The sequence below is a fragment of the Cupressus sempervirens genome, chromosome 10 (assembly GCF_028749045.1).
Source record: "Cupressus sempervirens isolate cs-2001-9-10 chromosome 10, ASM2874904v1, whole genome shotgun sequence".
In the NCBI taxonomy this organism is placed as follows: Eukaryota; Viridiplantae; Streptophyta; class Pinopsida; order Cupressales; family Cupressaceae; genus Cupressus; species Cupressus sempervirens.
Genome location: NC_143127.1, coordinates 457,075,327 through 457,087,333, shown reverse-complemented (window position 1 = coordinate 457,087,333; position 12,007 = coordinate 457,075,327). Strand labels below are relative to the sequence as shown.

The 12,007-nt window shown below is 34.3% G+C and overlaps 1 pseudogene; it reads right to left on the bottom strand.

The window, feature by feature from the left end:
- Positions 1-3,160: 3,160 nt before the first annotated feature.
- On the bottom strand, positions 3,161-11,745 carry LOC149534669 (uncharacterized; annotated as a pseudogene).
- Positions 11,746-12,007: the final 262 nt, after the last annotated feature.

Sequence of the window (12,007 nt, the reverse complement as noted above, 5' to 3'; positions counted from 1 at the left end):
TGATGTTGATATCAACAAGACCCAAGTATAAGAAACAAAACTTAATGACCCTATCTCTGATCAGTGCCTTATTTATTGGGCAATTAAATGAATTACAACCATACATCTTCTAGAAATCTTAGACATTTCTACATCAAGATCCCTGAACTATCTTTCACCTTGTGAATAGACATTTGTATCAAAATAATCCCATACTTAGACTATCCTTTCATAAAATCTGAAAACCCTATGATAAACATCAAGAAATTGCATGGCTCTTTGTTCCATCAGCAAGACATTTTGATCACATACATTCTTAAATAGAATGTAACCTAATTCATGCTCTTGGTTCACAAATTAGAAAAGATTACAGATCCACAAATAGGAGTCAAGGTTCAGACTTAATTTGAAACCCTTTGCTATGTTTTATTTGTTTTACTTGAAATCAAATACATGAAAGATGTATGAAATACTTCACAAATCAACTAACAAATCAAAACCATCTGCATAAAACATAAATTGTTGTTCATACAAGAAGAGATGCTGAAGAATGGTGTCTCAGTAGTGAGTGATTTTCTACTCAAAATTAGAACCCTTAAAATGAATTAAAGAAAGAAAGATATAGGAAAGAAAGAATTTCCAGATCTATTCTATGTTTGACATCTATCCACTTGAAATTCCCTCCTTTGGAATGAAAAGAATCTCTTTTATCTCTCTCTGTAACTGATTAATCAAATCCTTGACCATTTTTTGCTTTCTAACTGAAAATTGGAGCCAAATTATAGTAGAATTGTATAATATCCTCAAAATATATCCAACATGCCTTTTAGCAAGTGTTTTTACCAAACCTATAACTACATTTCCAATTTTCACTCATTTTGCTTAGAAGGCCCAAATTTTACGTTTCTAGCTATATTTCAAACAAATGAATTCTTGTGCAAAAACAAACTCCATAAACATAAAGTTCATCTTCTCACAATTCTAGTGATATATAAAATTGCATATTTAGCCTACCAAAAACCTCTTGAAAGCCAGTTTGAAAATGTCCCCCTCTACTAGAAAACTTAGGTCTACAACTCTTTGAAAGTTAAAATTTCAAAAATTTCAAAAAAGTCCTAAAGTTCAAACTTTAGAAAAGACCTTTTAAATTTAAAAATAATCTCAACATCACCCATTATTTTGAGAAACAATAAAAAATAATATTTTTTTATTATTTATCAAATTTCTCCCTACCCCTCTGAATTCAAGTCAAACCTGGTTCGACCTGATGCCACATGGCACTCTCTAATTGGTTGACCCCAACTACAACCTCATCACCACATCATTAGTTGAGCGAGGCCTGCTAACATGTGTCAGCATCCTACAATATTGCATTACTTAACTAGTGTGCATCTCTATTTTGCAAAATTGTGCAAACCATCAAATCATGACACATGGAAACATCTAGTTATCCATCTTGAACTGCTCCTTTGGCACCAACTCATCGCTAGCTTGGTCCCACTACACATGTTAATTTTTTCCATGCCCCTTTTTATCCTCTAGGCAACTTCCCCAAGTGAGGAAATGCCAACCAAATGATTGGGACACATGACAAGATCTTAGTGCATCTTGCCACATTAGCTCTCTTACATTTTTGCTCAAAATTTGGTTACATTGTATCCAACTGTCAACCACGAGTGGGCTCCTGTGCAAGCTTGGCTTCCAAAAGCCTCATTTCTAAAGACATTAAGCTCATTGTGTACATTTGTATTTTAACTATAAAAAAGACCACACATAGACAATGTGGGACAAAAACCTCATTACCATTTTATTGCAAATGAACATGCAAGGGTGCAGTGAGCAGAGGCATGGAGAAACCATATTCATGTGGTGCCTCTCATTTGCTAGATGCCTATAAAATACAATCAATTGCAAGGAATGTGGGAAGAATAGAATAATTTCATTCCCTTTTTATTCCATGGTGGGTGCCTATCTCTAATGCAAATGATGTGCCCATGCTGTCTCTTTTTCTAACTTCCTCTATTTGGTGTAATACTCTACCTTCAGCATGCCTTTTGTTTTTAGGTGTAAGATTTTACCTATGTGGGTCTTTTTTTTCTTATTTACCCATGGCTTCCTTTGTTTTATACATTGTCCCATGTTTTTTTCTCTTTTAGTAGCCAGTCATTCATCTCTTTCTAGAAAGGAAAGCCTAAATAGTGCAAAATTTGGTATCATACTAGGCTCAACTTTTGCATTTTCCTTCAACGTTTTAAGCTTCAGAGCTGCATAAACTACCCATGAGTTTCGGTCTATACCTTCAAAAACTAGTGCATCCAATACAATATCTAGAAGGGCCTTCCTTTATTCATACATTTTTAGATTTTGAACTTTGCTAGTCCCTAGCTTCAAATTTGCTTCTCCTCATGAGCATGTGGATTTTCACATACTTCTATTTTTTTTGCAAGCCACTTTGGGCTCTCATTAATTGCTTCTACCTTCTACATGGAATGGATTGCCCTTTTTATTACTGTGGCTTTATCTTTTGAATGTGCCCGCCCTTCATACCTGTCTGCGGGTTGCCATTTATACATGGGAGCTAATTGGTCCCCTGTTCCTTTGAGTATGTGGGTTCTTCACTTCAGGGCATGCGTGGATTCCCTATGATTTTTTCTTTTTAACCATACATGGATGAGGTAGTTTCTACTTGTTTGACTATGCCTCATTTTTCTTATTTTATCTTTCAATGCATTTGCCTCTTCTTTAGGCATGTAGCTTTACTTGGTTTTCTTTGCTGGTGTCTTTTGATGTTTTTTCTTTTTTATGTCCCCTACTCATAATTGTGGGCCCTTTTTAGATTGGGCAGCTCTCTTCTATTACTCACATACCTTAGAAAAGGGCCTCTTCACTTTGTTGTTCCATGGCTTTCATCCTAGCCACAGCTCCTTCCTTTTGCTAGATGTGATTTTCTCTCTTGGGCTTTCCCTCATTCAATGTGTGGTCTTCTTGCATATGGGCATTTCCTTTCTTATGGGTTGCTCTTCACCTTTTAACTACGTGCTCCTCTCACTTGTTATTTTTCTTAGAACATTTAATTATATTTTAGGACCAAATCATTTAACATGAAAATTGTTTTACAATCAAACAATTGCAATGGTCACATCTATATATCAATTTGCACAAAAAATATATCTCCCCATAACTATTTAGCAAAAGCAACTCCTCCAATTTCCTATATACAACACCTTTTAGAATTATCTAAGTAACCAATAGGAATTTTTAGGACAATCGATACAAGTTTTTGGCCACCACCATTTCCCCACACACTACCACCCAAAAAAATTTTACTTTTCTCACTTGGAAAAAATCCACTAAATTAACTCTTTGTGACTTCGATGTCTTTTTTTTTGTTTTTCTTTTCCTCCATGATTAGGTTCCTTAATTTTGTCATCTGGCCTTTCTGATTCACAAACAACACAAAGCATAGTATGTTGACTATTCAATAGAGTGCATACATTGCACATCCATCTTTCACCAATGGATGAATTTAGCTTTTCAGGTACAGGAAATGGTCTTTGATGCTGATTAGCTTGCTGATCAGAGGTAGAACCACTTGCACCAGACACTTTTCCCATGGCTTAGACTTTCTTTTTGCAGTCCAATAACCATCCTTGGATAGTACCTTCAATTGATCAAATGTGTTTTCCACTGAACTTTTACCTTTACTATTAAATGTGTTTTGCATAATGATCCAATGATCACCTCAAATTGTTTGAAATTGATTTTGAGCATTAATTTGATCATTAAAAATTCATTTACCCACTTTTTGCAAACTGTGAATTTAATAGTAACAGGGCCTATTGGCTAGCTTTTAAAACTGACTCGAACACCTAATTGGGTTCTAAAAACTGGCACACTAAATCTCTGTTATGCATACTTGCATCTCGTTGAATCTCATCTCATGATGAATTCAAGGTCAAAAGATATTTGCTATCGAAGTTGACCTCTTAGTACTGCCTACAAGAAAACATGTCAGAAAACAATAAATTGGGTTCGGATTTTGCTTGGAAAATTGGGAAAACTGACACTTGGGAAGATGAAAATTAGGGTGTCAGATCATTTTTAGGAGGAGAATATGGATTTGTGATTTGGGCTCATGAAAAACAACTGGGCGCAAATGGAAAATGATCAAAGTAGGCTACTTGGATTTTGTAGATTGAAACAATGACAGAAAAGTGATTTTTGCAAATGGAATTGACCTTGAAAGGTGTACAAATAGATTCATCATGACTTGAAAATTGGCACACTTGAAGTATTTTTAGAGGACAACACAGTGGTACAATCCATTTAGGCTTACCAATCATGGATCTTGAGATATAACATCTTGAATAGGGGTGCCAAACAATCTACACTTTTGACACCAGTAAAAAGATAGAAATTGTGTGTGGAATCACATTTGAAAATTGATCAAATAGATTTTTTATAAGCTGAAACTTGAAACATAAAAAGTATCTAACCCCTAAAATGTAACACAATAGGATTTTTTTTATTTTGGTCAACTAGGTCAAAGTTATAACTTGTCAAACAAGGCTTCCCAGAATTATGTGCAATGTGCATCAAAATAAAAATAGTAAACTACCAACTTTGAGGGATTCAAAATCTAGTCAAATGTATTCAAAATGACTCAAAATTTGAATTATAGGCTCTTAGATATAGACACTAGATACTCCCAAAGTGGAAAATGACAAAACATTTTTGGGTGTGAGATATTCAAATGCAAACATAGCCTCCTTTCGCTGTTTGACAAGGGTGAAAATGCAGATTTGGAATTTGTTAAAAATGAGACTTCACAGAATGGCTCAAAATGTCAATTTAACTTCATGGAACAAGTGGATAGGCTGAATGCATGGTGTTAGAAACATTAAACACCTTACAGGGCTCAAATGTACAATCAAGTACATATGCACTTATGGGGGTTGATTTTATCAAAATTGGGGCTACAAATTTGACTAAAGTTTTTTTTATAATGTAAAAAATTAGACCAACAGTGGCTCTATCTGGGGATGCATGCCCCTTGCAAGCATGGAAAGGATTCAGATCTCTAGGAGAATTATACCACACACCTAACTTCAAAAACTTCTTGAACAACTTTATTAAAAATAGGAAACAACTACCACTACTATGTACACACGATCACCCTGGGCAACCAAACTTTCTCACAATGTTTACCTCTATCAAAAACCTTATTTTCATTTGCATTTTGCTAAGGTAAGCTCCAAATTTCACTTTCATTTGTTTTCCCATTTTTAAAAATACCTTCACTTAGCTCGTGAGGTAAAACAAAATAACTGCCATCATTCTAATAGTGCATAAATACATTAGCATTAACCTCTACACCATGCTCATTATGAGACAAAACATCAGCATGCTCATGTAAACTAGGATCAAAGTGAAAACCATCATCCACACATGAATGATGCATGCTATTAATTGGAAACATAAATGATTCTTATTCTACATTATTCAACAAGTTGCATATGTTAAAACTTTGCAACTCACCTTGTGTCACCAGATGTGAAGAGTATGTAAGATCTAATTGTTGCCTACTTGTAGTCATGTTACTCATTAAATTAGATTTACCTTTTGCTAAAACCTCTTCACACTCAAACAACTGATTAGTTACCAAGTCTAAAAAACTATCATGAAAGTGCTAACATAAATCATGCTTATTTTAATCTTCATCAAACAATTCATTAGAATGAACTTTGAACTTATCATTACCATATAGTGAAAACTCATACTCAAATTTATCACTTGACTTTGCTTCCTAGTTATATTTGAAACAAATTTCAATATAATCAACATGATAAGGATCTAAAATAAAATAAAACTTCTCCCTATTGGTACTCTCCTTGTTAGAAAATTTGTCATGTGTATTGATACTTGATCTATTATCAAATACACCTCCAAAACTTGACAACGAATATTCTGATTCTATATCAAATTCAACATCAAACCTTGGGGAAATGACCTCACCTTGAGAAGAAATACCACAAGGGACAACATGAGCATCTGGAGAAACATTTGCATATGTTTCAAGATCATGAGCTAGCAGTTCTAAGATTTCATCAACACTCAACAAGACTTCATCACAAGTTTCTTCTCCTAGGTTTTGATCATAAACTGGTTGATCTAAAAAAATTACAACAACAGTACCCTTAACATGAAAATCTAAAAAACTAGAATCCATACCACAAAATATTACCTCTTCTTTGCATAATAACTCTTTACAAGGTGTGTCATTCTCATTTTTACCAAAAGAAGAATTATTCATACTACTGTTAAAACTTTCCACACTCTCATGCATATTGTCACATGATTCATTTTTAGTCACATAACCATCTTCATCCTGCTGACCAAGATCATCTAATTCAGTAGATCTAGAATCCATCTCTTTAGAATCACAAGAAATGTTGTCATTATCTATGGATTCACTAGACTCACTACTACTTTCAACACATTCACATTGGCTATTTAAATCATTCTCAAATTTCTTGAAAAGACTATCAACATGAAAAATCTTTTGTAACCTCAAATGTGATGGCCAATTAACTAAATTAGGTATAAAGACATCTAAGAAAGCAATAGGACATGAAGATTCCTTGGGTCTTATAGACATGTGCAAATCCATAAGTGTTGATTTAAACCTTTCATAGATCTGATCATTTTCTAGACCTTGAACATTTCCTACCACATTTCTTATAAATATGACAATTTGATTGCGAAGAGCTTTTTTAATTTCTATCATACCTTCCAACACATCTTCATATCTTGGTAAAATAATTTTAGATTTGAGATCTAATTCCATTATAAAATAAAACTTCTAACTCTTTCTTCTAGTGCTAAAATCACTGAATAGAGGCAATCTTTTTAAACACTTGATTTCCATGAAAAAGAAACATGAAAACCAAAATACCTCAAGTGTTGATGTTGAACTTTGATCTGCTATTTTGGCATAGGTGCAAGATTGAAATTCCTTCACACCACTGGTCAAATCCTTATAGAGCTGCCATCTCCTTGAGAAGAACAAAATGAAATCATTGCTTTGATTCACTTTAACAATTCAAATTTCTTATGATAGCAAATCAATCAACACTTTAAAACTCATTAGTCAGAAATTCATATATCTCTCTTCTTGTCTAAAACTTAACTTTTAGATCTGCATTACCAAGATGAAAACTTTTTGAAAACATTTATATATTAACCGATCTACATTGGTACAAAGATCCTTTAGAGAGTTGTCACTCACAATTGTGAGAAAGATTTTAAAATTTGATTCATAACATGACAAATCTGAATTGAACTCTCAACTTATAGGATATGCAAATCTTTAAAAAATTTGAAGAGAGAAACCTCTTTAAAACAATTTCGACTCTGAAATTACAATAGTACTTTGGAAATAATAACTGGCTGAATTGACTAAAGATTAACACCTTTTAGCAATACAATTTACATTCAACCTTGAAAGCCACTACTGTCCTAAACAAAGCATCATTGGGGTACATGATATTTGCATAAGAAAATTGGAAAACACATTAGATAACTTACTAATGCAATTTTTTTCATACACTTCTCCTACTGTATTGAATCTCCTTTTTAAAATTCTCAACATTTGTCTACCATTCAAATTCAATACACTCCCCAGCAGAGTCCCCATTTTCTTGGTGTTTGAAAATGTTGTAGGTTTCCAATTACCCTGATGAGAATAGAACATACCTAGGGGCAACTAACTCCCATTTTTGACATATCCTTTCAGACACCAGGCCAACTATAAGATGTGACCCTTCTTCTACTTTAGGCTCTACAAAACCTAGGTGGGTAGACCTCAGATTCAATCAATATGGTACCAGTGCAAAACATATCCTTGAATATCACAAAGTAGATAAAAACCCCTAAATCCTCTATACTTAACCAAGGAATCACAAGCATGAAATAGGTAATAGCATAACCCATGAAATTGGTAAGCTAACTGTAGGTTAAACTTTGAATAATTTTCAACATGAAAGGGAAAACACTTGATAAACGATGTTAATATCAGCAAGACCCAAGTATAAGCAACAAAACCTAATGATCCTATCTTTGATTAGTGCCTTATTTATTGGGAAATTAAATGAATTACAACCATACATCTTCTAGAAATCTCAGACATATTTCTACATCAAGATCCTTGATCTATCTTTCACCTTGTGAATAGACATCTATAACCAAATGAATCCCATACTTAGACTATCCTTTCATAAAATCTGAAAACCTTGTGATAAACATCAAGCAATTACATGGCTCTTTGTTCCATCGGCAAGAAATTTCAATAACATACATCCTTAAACAAAATATAAACTAATTCATGCTCTTGGTTCACAAATTAGAAAAGATTACAAATCCACAAATAAGAGACAAGATTCAAACTAAATTTGAAACACTTTGTTGTGCTTTATTTGTTTTTCTTGAAACAAAATACATGAAAGATGTATGAAATACTTCACAAATCACCTAACAAATAAAAACTATTTGCATAAAACATAAATTGTTGTTCATACAAGAAGAGATGTTGAAGAATGGTGTCTCAGTAGTGAGTGATTTTCTTCTCAATATTGGAACCCTTACAATTAATGAAAGAAATAAAGATATAGGAAAGAAAGAATTCCTGGATCTATTTGTGTCCACTTGAAATTCCCTCCTTTGCAATGAAAAGAATCTCTCTTATCTCTCTTTGTAACTTATCAATCAAATCCTTGATCATTTTTTGCTTTCTAACTAAAAATTGGAGCCAAATTATAGTAGAAAGGTATAATATCCTCAAAATTGATCCAACAGGCATTTTACCAAGTGTTTTTACCAAACCTGTAACTACATTTCCAATTTTCATTTCACTGAGAAGGCCCAAATTTTACATTTTTGGCTATATTTCAAACAAATGAATTCTTGTGCAAAAACAAACTCCATAATCAAAAAGTTTGTCTTCTCACAATTCTTGTGATATATAACGTTGCATGTTTAGCCTACTGAAAACCCCCTGAAAGTGAGTTTGAAAATGTCCCCCTCTATTAGAAAAGTCGAGTCTACAACTCTTTGAAATTTAAATTTTCAAAAATTTCAAAGTCCTAAAGTTCAAACTTTAGAAAAAGACCTTTTAAATTTAAAAATAATCTCAATGTCACCAATTATTGTGAGAAACAATAAAAAATAATATTTTTTTATTAATTTTCAAATTTCCCCTACTCCTCTAAATTTGGGTCAAACTTGGTTTGACTAGATGCCATGTGGCACTCTTTGATTGGTCGACCCCAACTACCACCACATCTCACAATATTGCATTACTTAACTAGTGTGCATCTCTATTTTTTGGAATTGCACAAGCCGTTAGATCGTGACACATGGAAGCATCTAGTGATGCATCTTGAATGGCTCCTTTAGTGCCAACTCATCACAAGCTAGGTCCTGTGCCACATGTCAATTTTTTGTATGCCTACACTTTTTATCCTTGTGGCAACTTCCCCAAGCAGGGAAGCACTAGCCACATGATCGGGACACGTGGAAAGATCTTAGTGCATCTTGCCACATCAGTGCTCTTACATTTTTGCTCAAAATTTGATTACATTGGATCCAACTGTCAACCACAGGTGGGCCCCCATGCAAGATTGGCTTCTAAAAGCCTCTTTTCTAAAGACATTAAGCTCATCATGTGAAATTGTATTTTAACTATAAAAAAGACCATGCACAGACAATGTGGGACAAAAACCACTTTACCATTTTATTGCAAATGTGCATGCAAGGGTGCAGTGAGAAAAGGCATGGAGAAACCATATTTCATGTGGCACCTCTCATTTCCCAGATGCCTATAAAATACAATTAATTGCAAGGAATGTGGGAAGAATAGAATAATTTCATATTCCCTTTCTATTCCATGGTGGGCACCTATCTCCAATGCAAATGACGTGCTCGTGCTCTCTCTTTTTCTAACTCCTGCTGTTTGGCATAATACTCTACCTTTAGCATGCCTTTTGCTTTTAGTCGTAAGCTTTTACCTGCATGGGTCTTTTTTTTCTTATTGAGCCATGGCTTCCTCTATCCTATACGCTGCCCTATGTTCTTTGCTCTTTTAGTAGCTAGTCGTTAATCTCTTTCTAGAAAGGCAAGCTTGAATAGCATAGAATTTGGTATCATACTGGGCTCAACTTTTTCATTTTCCTTCAATGTTTTAAGCTTGGGAGCTGCATAAACTACCCATGAGTTTGGGTATATACCTTCAACAGCTAGTGCATCTAATACAATATCTATAAGGGCCTCCCTTTATTCATACATTTTTGGCTTTTGAACTTCATTGGTCCCTAGCTTCAAACTCACTGACTTTCCATCATAGGGCTCCCTTTTTGATGTGTTGGTCTAGTTGGCAATCATCAGCTTCTCCTCATGAGTATGCATATTTTCAAATACTTCTATTCCTTTTGCAAGCCACTTTGGGCTCTCATTAACTGCTTCTACCTTCTACATGGCATGGATTGTCCTTTTTATTGCTGTGGCTTTGTCTTTTGAATGTGCCTGCCCTTCATACTTGTCTACGGGTTGCCATTTATACATGGGAGCTAATTGTTCCCCTATTCCTTTGAGTAGGTGGGTTCTTTTCTTAATGGCATGTGTGGATTCCCTACGGTTTTTTCTTTTTTACCATACATGGATGAGGTAGTTTCTACTTGTTTGACTGTGCCTCTTTTTTCTTATTTTCTCTTTCAATGCATTTGCCTCTTGTTTAGGCGTGGAGCTCTGCTTGGTTTTCTTCATAGGTGTCTTTTGATGTTTGTTCTTTTTATGTCCCCTACTCCTAATCGTGGGCTCTTTTTAGATTTGGAAACTCTCTTCTATTACTCATGTATCTTAGAAAAGGGCCTCTTCACTTTGTTGATCCATAGCTTTCAGCCTAGCCACAACTCCTTCCTTTTGCTGGATGTGATTTTCTTTTTCTAGCTTTCCCTCGTTCAATGCATGGTCTTCTTGCATATGGGTGTTTCCTTTCTCATGGGTTGCTCTTCACCTTTTAACTACATGCTCCTCTCACTTTTTTATTTTTCTTAGAACATTTAATTATATTTTAGGACCAAATCATTTAACATGGCAATTATTTTACAATCAAACAATTGCAATGGTCACATCTATATATCAATTTGCACAAAATATATATCTCATCGTAACTATTCAGCAAAAGCAACTCCTTCAATTTCCTGTAAACATCACATTTTAGAATTATCTGAGTAACCAACAGGACTTTTTAGGACAATCGATACAAGTTTTTGGCCACCACCATTTCCCCACACACTGCCACCCAATGAATTTTTACTGTTCTCACTTGGAGAAAAGTCCACTAAATTAACTATTTGTGACTTCGATGTCTTTTTTTTTTTTTTTCTTTTCCTCCATGATTAGGTTCCTTAATTTTTTCATCTTGCCCTTTTGACCCATAGACAACACAAAACATACTATGTTGAGTGTTCAATAGAGTGCATACATTGCACATCCACCTTTCACCAATGGAGGAATTCAACTTGTCAGGTACAGGAAGTGGTCTTTGACGCTGATCAACTTGTTGATAAGAGGTAGAACCACTAGCACTAGACACTTTAATGGAAGCATTGTTTTCCCATGGCTTAGACTTTCCTTTCTTAGTCTGGTAACCATCCTTGGATAGTACCTCTAATTGATTAGATGTGTTTCCCACTCAACTTTTACCTTCATAGTGTTTCTGTCAATCTGAGGGAATCAATTGGGCCCCAAGTGGGTCTAATTAAAAGAAAATTGTTTTCAAACAACTGACTTTGCATAATGATCCAATGATCACTTAAAATTATCTAAAATTGATTTCAAGCATTAATTTGATCACTAAAAACTCATTTACCCACATTTTGCAAATTGTGAATTTAAAATTAATAGGGCCTATTGGCTGCCTTTTAATACTAACCCAAACACCTAATCGGGTTCTAAAAACTAGTACACTAAA